The sequence below is a fragment of the Carassius auratus genome, unplaced genomic scaffold (assembly GCF_003368295.1).
Source record: "Carassius auratus strain Wakin unplaced genomic scaffold, ASM336829v1 scaf_tig00008554, whole genome shotgun sequence".
Lineage (NCBI taxonomy): Eukaryota > Metazoa > Chordata > Actinopteri > Cypriniformes > Cyprinidae > Carassius > Carassius auratus.
The window spans coordinates 14,966-22,978 of NW_020523956.1; positions in this window are offsets into that span (position 1 = coordinate 14,966).

Sequence of the window (8,013 nt, forward strand, 5' to 3'; positions counted from 1 at the left end):
TGTTAGCAGTATTTCTGCATGACACATTTATGCAGAAACATTTTTGAAATATCTCAGGTCTTAAATACTGGTTGGGGTTTACATTTACATTCCATTAAATCTCCAGCGTCCCATATTTTAAGAATTTTCGCCCATATTTTAGGCCATGTGGCAATAGATGACAACATTCCACAGATTTATGAATAACCAGAGTGTCTTTGCTCCGGCTGTGCGGTGGACTCGCTCCTATTTTCGTGACAGCATGATTGGTCGGTGACTTCCCAAGGGGATTATAAGAAACCTCAGTGTTGATATTTTCCCTCATTTGTGCTTTTGGGGTTTATAGATTTCCAGATTCATTGCAAAACCAATAGCAGGGAACCACGGGGGCCTCTAGACGCCCCTCTGACACCGGCTGAAAACACCCAGGTCTAAACGGAGCAGCAGGAAAATGCTTCAGAACAAAAAGACTAAAAGAGCAAACGCTGCAGAAATAGATCAGACCACTAGCACTTTTGTGACTTTGAGTCGGCGACATTACCTAAGAGTCGTCAAAAAGACAGTGATGCATAAAAATATCAGTAAAAATAACAATTCCAAATGGGTGATTTTGTAGCGATGCCTTAGAAGAACCATTTTTGGTTCCCCAAAGAAATTTTCATTTCTTAAAAGAACCATATTTTGTATTTTGTAAAAGAATGTTTAGATAAACTAAAGAATCTTTTTTTCACTATAAAGAATCTTTTGTAGAATGGAACGATTCTATGGATGTAAGAGGATATTTAACAGAACAATGAATGCCAATACATTTATTTTTAAGAGTGCATCATGAAAATTTGTCCCATGGACAAAATTTGCAACCATTATCAGAAATTTGCTTTCCACAAGCTTGTTTTGTTCTCAAAGAGTCCTAAAGCTTTGTGTAAATTCGACATTGACATTGCTTTGATTGGCTGATTATCCTGCCAACATAATAACATTCATCTATCATGTTCATAAACGCTCTGCAGAAATGGATGGAAAAGTTAAGTTCAGACTGGAAATTACTTGATATGTGAGCAAGGTGTTTTTATAGTGAGCATTGTGACCTTTATATCTACAATCTTAAGGATTTGTTGATTAATGGTCCAAAAAGCAAGGTGACTGTTAATAAAATAGACAAAGATCAAATACAAGACAAAGCCAGATAGATTGATGAACAAATAACATAAAAAAAACAGATAAATGAATAAAGAAAAATTGCTTATTTTGACAAATGTATAAAAAAAAATATAAACTTGTTGACATTTGTCAACTAATAAATATCAAGAAAAAAATACTTAAATACTTAATAATTGTATTGTATTGTAATAGCAATAAAAAGTGTTGGTTGCATGTTCATTGTCGAAGTTAAATGGTATCTCCTTTAATTGGGAAACAACGTAACCTCAAATTAATCAAGAATTTGCGCTGGACTGAAAAACCCCAAACAAACACGTCCACCACGCGACTCTGCTTTCAACATGTTTGTTTGTTGTACACAGCAGCCATCTTTTATGAGCGGATGACTGAGTGTGATGATGGACGTTCAAGTACTGACTCTGATTATCAACACAAACCTGGCAGAAGCCTGTTATTTCAGCAGTGTAAATCAGAGTCTCCCTGTGATTATCAGCTCGATATGGCATGCGGAGCGGTTACGTGTGTTTATGTGACCTCTGAGGTGTTCGTCAGCGAAAAAGCCAGCACGTCAGGAATATTCAGTGGAATGAAGAGCAAATTAATTCACCTTACAAACACACTCCAGCTTCACCTGCCTTAACATGCTCAGTCAATGGGCAAAATCAAGGAGAAAATTCCTTCTACAGAAAGGCAGTATATCTACTGTAGATGTGGGGAACATGGGCTGCTATGGCCAACACCATCAGGTAATTTTCTAAAAAGTCATCATAATAAATCTAACTCCAACAGTGAATTTCATTTCCCTAACATAAGCTAAATGAACACAGAGGGAGCATTAACTATAATGGGTTATTCACAAGCACTCACTCTTAATGTCTAGATTTTCTCTGGTGATGTCTAAACTCCTCCGTTTCATAGTCTAGAAAGCATTTTGGTTTTATGTTAACAGCTAAAGATGTATAGCGGGGTCACCGATTTTGACAAGGCAGCATTAGAGGTAAAATATGTTTCGCCCCTTTATTTCACACAGAACGGCATAATGTTTTCCAGATTCACTCTGTTTCAGAGAGTGAAACATACCTGTTTTTGGAGGCTATGAAAAGCCTTAAATTGACTTTTTCTCTATTTTGACTCAAAATGTTCTGTTCAACCAAGCAACTGCCATTGACATAAATAGACAGCTTCATCTAGGTATTACAGTCCTCACTGGTTTCAATTGAAATTTGACTTCAGAAATGCCTGGAAACAGAGTTATTTTTATATCAGCAATGAACCAATACGTTCCATCCGTACTTATAAACACAGATGTCAGCCTGGACAGGAAATTCAAGACATTCATCATGTTAGCCACTGAGTCATGTTGGCAACACATGCACATCTAGAACCGGATCTCTCTTTCTTAATGACTCAATAACAGTAGCGCCGGAGGTCATAGGAGGTGTCTGATTAGACAAGCAGCTGATAACTTCAGCTTCAGCTTCAGCTTCTGCGGGGCTCACAAAGGCCAAGCTTGTTTCAACAGGGACCCAGGCACACGCAGCTCACAGCTGTGCACACTTGTAACAGACAAGTTTTCAGCCCACAATGAATCTTCATTAAAGCATGAAGTGGTTGGCTGCTGATCAGCTAAGTCACACTGAAGTATCCAGTGATGCCCAGGTAAAGACATATGAATCAAGAGTCTGCATGAGTCGATTGAATTTGCTCTGTAGATTTCATGTCCAAGGCTAATTATTTACAAATTCATCTGTTTCTGTGCCATGCTTCAGTGCGTGTGACAATTTTAGAAAACACAAGCAAGTAGCACTCTGTTGTGTTTAATGCAGATAAAAACCCTGATAAGGGTAAAGGCATATAAACATCAAACCAAAGGTCACTGTTTCCACCTCATGTAGACATTGAGATAAGTAATGTTTTCTGTCACCGCTTAAAATAGCACAAGGTGACTTTTGAGGCTTTGTGGGTTAAACACTGCTGATGTTAATTTCCTGTTTTGAAAAAGATGGCATTTAAGTAAAGGTATCCACAATCTATTAAATCATTCAAACATTATTCAAGAGAGCACCAAATTACATCTAGTTTGTCATGCTCTAAAGTCTTATGTTGTTTCAAATCTGTATGATTTTCTTTCCTCTGCAGGGCACAAAAGGAAACATTTTGAATGTATTTTTGGCCACGATATCTGTTTCATGAACAAATGACTGTTATGAATCAGTTCTTTTGAATAAAGTCAAAAAGATTCACAAAAAGTCAATTAATTGTTCAAAGATGATCGAATAATTTTTTGGTTGTGTTGATAATATGCTAATTTATTATTACTGTTGTGCTGCTTAATATTTTTTTGGAACCTTGGATACTATTTTATTTGATTCTTTATGTATAAAAAATGAAAAAGTATATAAAAGAATCATGAAAAAAAAAGTATTTACAGGTTCCAAAAATATTAAGCAGCACAATAGTTTCCAACATTGATAATAAATCACCATCTTAGATTGGTTTCTGAAGGATCATGAGACATTGAGGACTGGGGTAATGGCTGATGAAAATTCAGTTTCACATCAAATAAATAAATTATATTTTAAAGTATTATTTTAAAATATATTTTTAATAGTATCTCACAATATTACTGATCTAATCCAATATGTGCAGCCTTGATGACAAAAATAATTTTAAGGAGAAATTCTACAGAGAAGAGCATGTTCATTCTTGAAAAAAAATAAAAAAATAAAAATGAGGTTGAGTAATTAATTTTATTTTGGACTTTTATTTTTGGGTAAACTCTTCCTTTAATGCACATCTTGTCCCACTTCCTTTATCATGTCACTGTGAGTGTTTCCAAATAGAAACATCTTATTTTAAAAAATCCAGGCCAGCAAAACAGCGGTGCATGAACGTTCAGCCAGATTTATTGGTTCTGCCTGACTGTCTGAGGGGCCATAGAAAGGCCTGGTGGGGGAGGTATTGAGATGCAGTGTGTGTGAGACCGAGGCGAATCTGCCAGGCAATGAGTGCCAGGAGCGCAGTTGTACCAGCACCTGTCTGTTCTATTGTTCCATCCACCAAACCAGCCACACTCATCCGCACCAACTGAACAAGACAGCTGCCTCTCTCTCATGTGTATCAAAGCAACGGTGTGACTCACCACTCCTAATGAGCGAACCGTTTGAAACTGAACACACATAAAACAAGCTAGCTGAGAATAAAAAGAAATAAAAAGGACTCTTGTTGATGTGATGTGCAATAAGGTAGCAAAATTGCATCATGCAGAGTTTCATTATGAGGCTAGTTCTTTGCGATTAAATAAGTGGAGCACGGGAAGGTGAACATGGTCATTGAATTTGCAGTTTCATTTGCTGTGTCTTAATGAGAGGAGCAACTACAAATGAGAGCACATCTCAGTGTGATTCACGCTTCAGAGGGTTCACTTACAGTACAAACAGTTTTTATCTTGTAGAGCTCACAAACTGTACGTGCAGGAAGGATACATTTTTAGCACTTCCTTTCGCACTTATTATCAGACAGCCTGGCTTCTCTGAGGGAACGTTTCAACAACAGCAAAAAAATAAATAAAATAAAAATTGACAATTGTACAAAAAACGGACAGGTTTTTCCTTTTGCACTTTTAAAATACAGTACAGTACAGAGGACAATGCTGAAACGTTCCCTGTTCACACGGATCCACGGGAATGGCTAAAAACTCTGCTGACCAGTAGTTGGCGATGTCACTTCGTAAAGAAACACCACGTCTGCGCACATATTATGTATTTGCATAACGTCAGCATTTTCACAATACTGAATTTTTGCAGTTTACATGGAAACAATAATGTTACTTTTTTTCAAAAACCTGCCCTTTAAAACCCATTTTTAAAATGTTGTATTTTCAGGTCACCAAAATGCCATTGTCGTGTAAATGAACGGCAAAAACGCAGTTTTCAGTTTTTAGTTTGAAAACTGTGTTGTGTAAACACCCCCTGAAAGACATTTTTTTGGTCTATTAAAATACCATTTTATGCCCCTAAAATTTGATTTGGTTTTTGTCTAATATTTAAATCATATTATATAGCTTAGCAATATCAAAAAGGTACGATTTATTGAATAAAATTGTGTTTTTTAACAAGGTCATATGACACGATTTCATGTTTCCTTTGTTTTTGGAGTGTTACAAGCTGTTTGTGCATATATAAGATCCATAAAGTCTCAAAGATTAAAGTCTCAAAGCCAAAGAGATATTCTTTCTAAAAGATAAGACTCGTCCACACCTTCCTAAAACTCTTCCTTCAAAAACGCCCCAACAAATCTATGCCATTGTGTTGGAGATTTGCATAACACTGCCCAAATGTGTAAGCAAAGAAAGAAGCTGTAACTTTTATTCTCGCTGTAGTATTGTTGCTGTCTGCACCATGGAAAGCTGATATTCCAAATATGGTAAGGGGTGTAATATTTCTGTGAAATGCTTGAAGTATACGGCCAATCACAACAAACTGATAGCTGTCCAATCAGAGCACACCTCAATTTTATTTTATTTTATTTATTTATTTTTCAGAAACATGAGCTTCAGAAAAATTTGCTTAAGAAAGACAGGGCAGGACCGGGGCAACAATAATCTACGGTAAATCGAAAATGTGTTTTTTTTTTAACCTTAAACGGTGTAAACACATTAAACCAAATACACAAAATTAGTTCTTTTTAGCAATGTCATATGACCCTTTACAAAAATCAAGTGATCCATTCAGTGTGTTTTTTAATTGCTTCTCAGCCCTAACATAAATATACGTGATATTAGATTTATGGAGTAAAATCGTGTGACGATGTGTTAACTATTATAAAGAACCTTATAGTGTTACAAAAACTACATAAAAGATGGACACAAAAGCATAAAGCAAAATTGACTGGCTTTAACACAAAGGAACACAAATAGTCACTGAGACACTGAACTTGACTTTGACATGAGTTAACCAGAGAAAGTGATACATTCCAAATAAAACACTCACCATACTCAGATTTGCCACCACCTACAACATTTGTTCAGTATTACTTTCTCCAGTCAAACAAAGAAAAACCTACTGTGCCAAATTACACAGCTGTTTAAACATCAACACTGCCTTCCTCAATCCATTATCACTTTGCTCTATGATAATAATCATATTTGTTACTTACCACCCTTTACTGAAGTGACAGTTTTTGACATCAGTATCTTCTCTTGAAAGAAATCTTTCCTCTGTTTAGACACAATGATGTGTTTAGACTGTTGTCATTGTGTCAAAAACAGAACGACCACCCCCTTCAATCAAACCGATCCCTGATTAGTGTGAGCACACAGAGGAGGGGAAAGCCATATGGAAGATAAGAAGTCAATGGATATGAAAGAGGGAATTCACTTGGGACTGCTGTCACATGGTCCAAGCACTCAAGTGCAGAGGGGACAGATTAATCCTATTGTTCCTGCACATGGAAAAGAGAAAATGATGGTCAAATTTGAGCATTTTCACAATTTTGCAACAAACAATGTTTGGGAGTGAGACTGTAATGTTGAAAAAAATCAGATTCATGCAGAACACTAACAGAAGCAGGTCATGATCTCATTACTCCATCACAAATTGAACAATATCAGCATGTGCACTGAAAGCAGACGGGTGCTGAAGAGCCCTCTGGTGCATAGTAATGGATATATTATGCAAAGATGAAAACCTCAAACCTACATTATACAGAGAAACTTATCTTTAATTTTACAATACCATTTGGTGCGTTTCCATCTATTGGAAAAAATATTGACATATTTTGATTTATATGTGCAACAATACGTTTTTTTTAAAAAACATAAATATACTTAAATATTGTATTTTATTATATTAATGTAATATTTTAAAATTTCAAAAAAATGAAAAGATAAAATCGTGACTATATATTTCAGTGTGACGTTTTATCTTCAGTGTGACTATTTCTTATTTTAAACTTCATCTGACAGTTACCTTTTTCTTTATTTAAGTAAATACTGATTGAAAGCTTTTGGATTGTTATTGTAGTATCATTTTTTTTTTTTTTTATCAGCCATTTTATTAAGGTAAAGTTTTTGTCATTTTGTGCTGTTTTCTATACATTTCTATTATTATTATTATATTTTTTAGTTATTTTAGTCAATCAGGTTAAATTAAATGAAAATTAGAAATTTTGTGTTGGCAACTAACTGAAAAAAATGTATATATATATATATATATATATATATAATATATATATATTATATATATATATATATATATATATATATATATTCAAATACTGTTTAATTGCAAATAACTTTAAAAGTTAGTTTTAGTTTAGATTAATTATAATAACCCTGTTTTGGATGGCAAAGTTTTAGCATGAATAGGACATTTAGCATGAATAGGACGTTTAATGTTTTACTACACATAAATTAAATAATGTATAAATATGATCATTATTAATAAAACCCCAAAAAAATATGGACTTCAAAATTTCAAGAAATAATACAGAACCACAATACAGTGCCTTTTCTCATAGATAATGTATGTTTCATTCTCCCGATCGGCAGGGAAAGACTCCAGGAAAAGATTCTCTAATGAGATGATCTGCTCGGTGGACAATCATTCCAGAGCACGCTTTGAGCAAACAGGGCAACGTTTCAACATGTAGCTTATACATTACCGTAGTAGATGAGCTGGAGGACTGAACAGTGACAGCACATCCTCAACACATCGGAGGAGATTTCCACCCGGATTGACTTAGGGACCTAAAGTACTTTAATTGCATTTTGTCATCAGACAGAACAATTTATCTAAAGGAACTACCAGCACACTTACTATAGAACAGATAAAATCCCCAGAAGAAAGTTAGAGTTAAGCATTATGCTCAAGG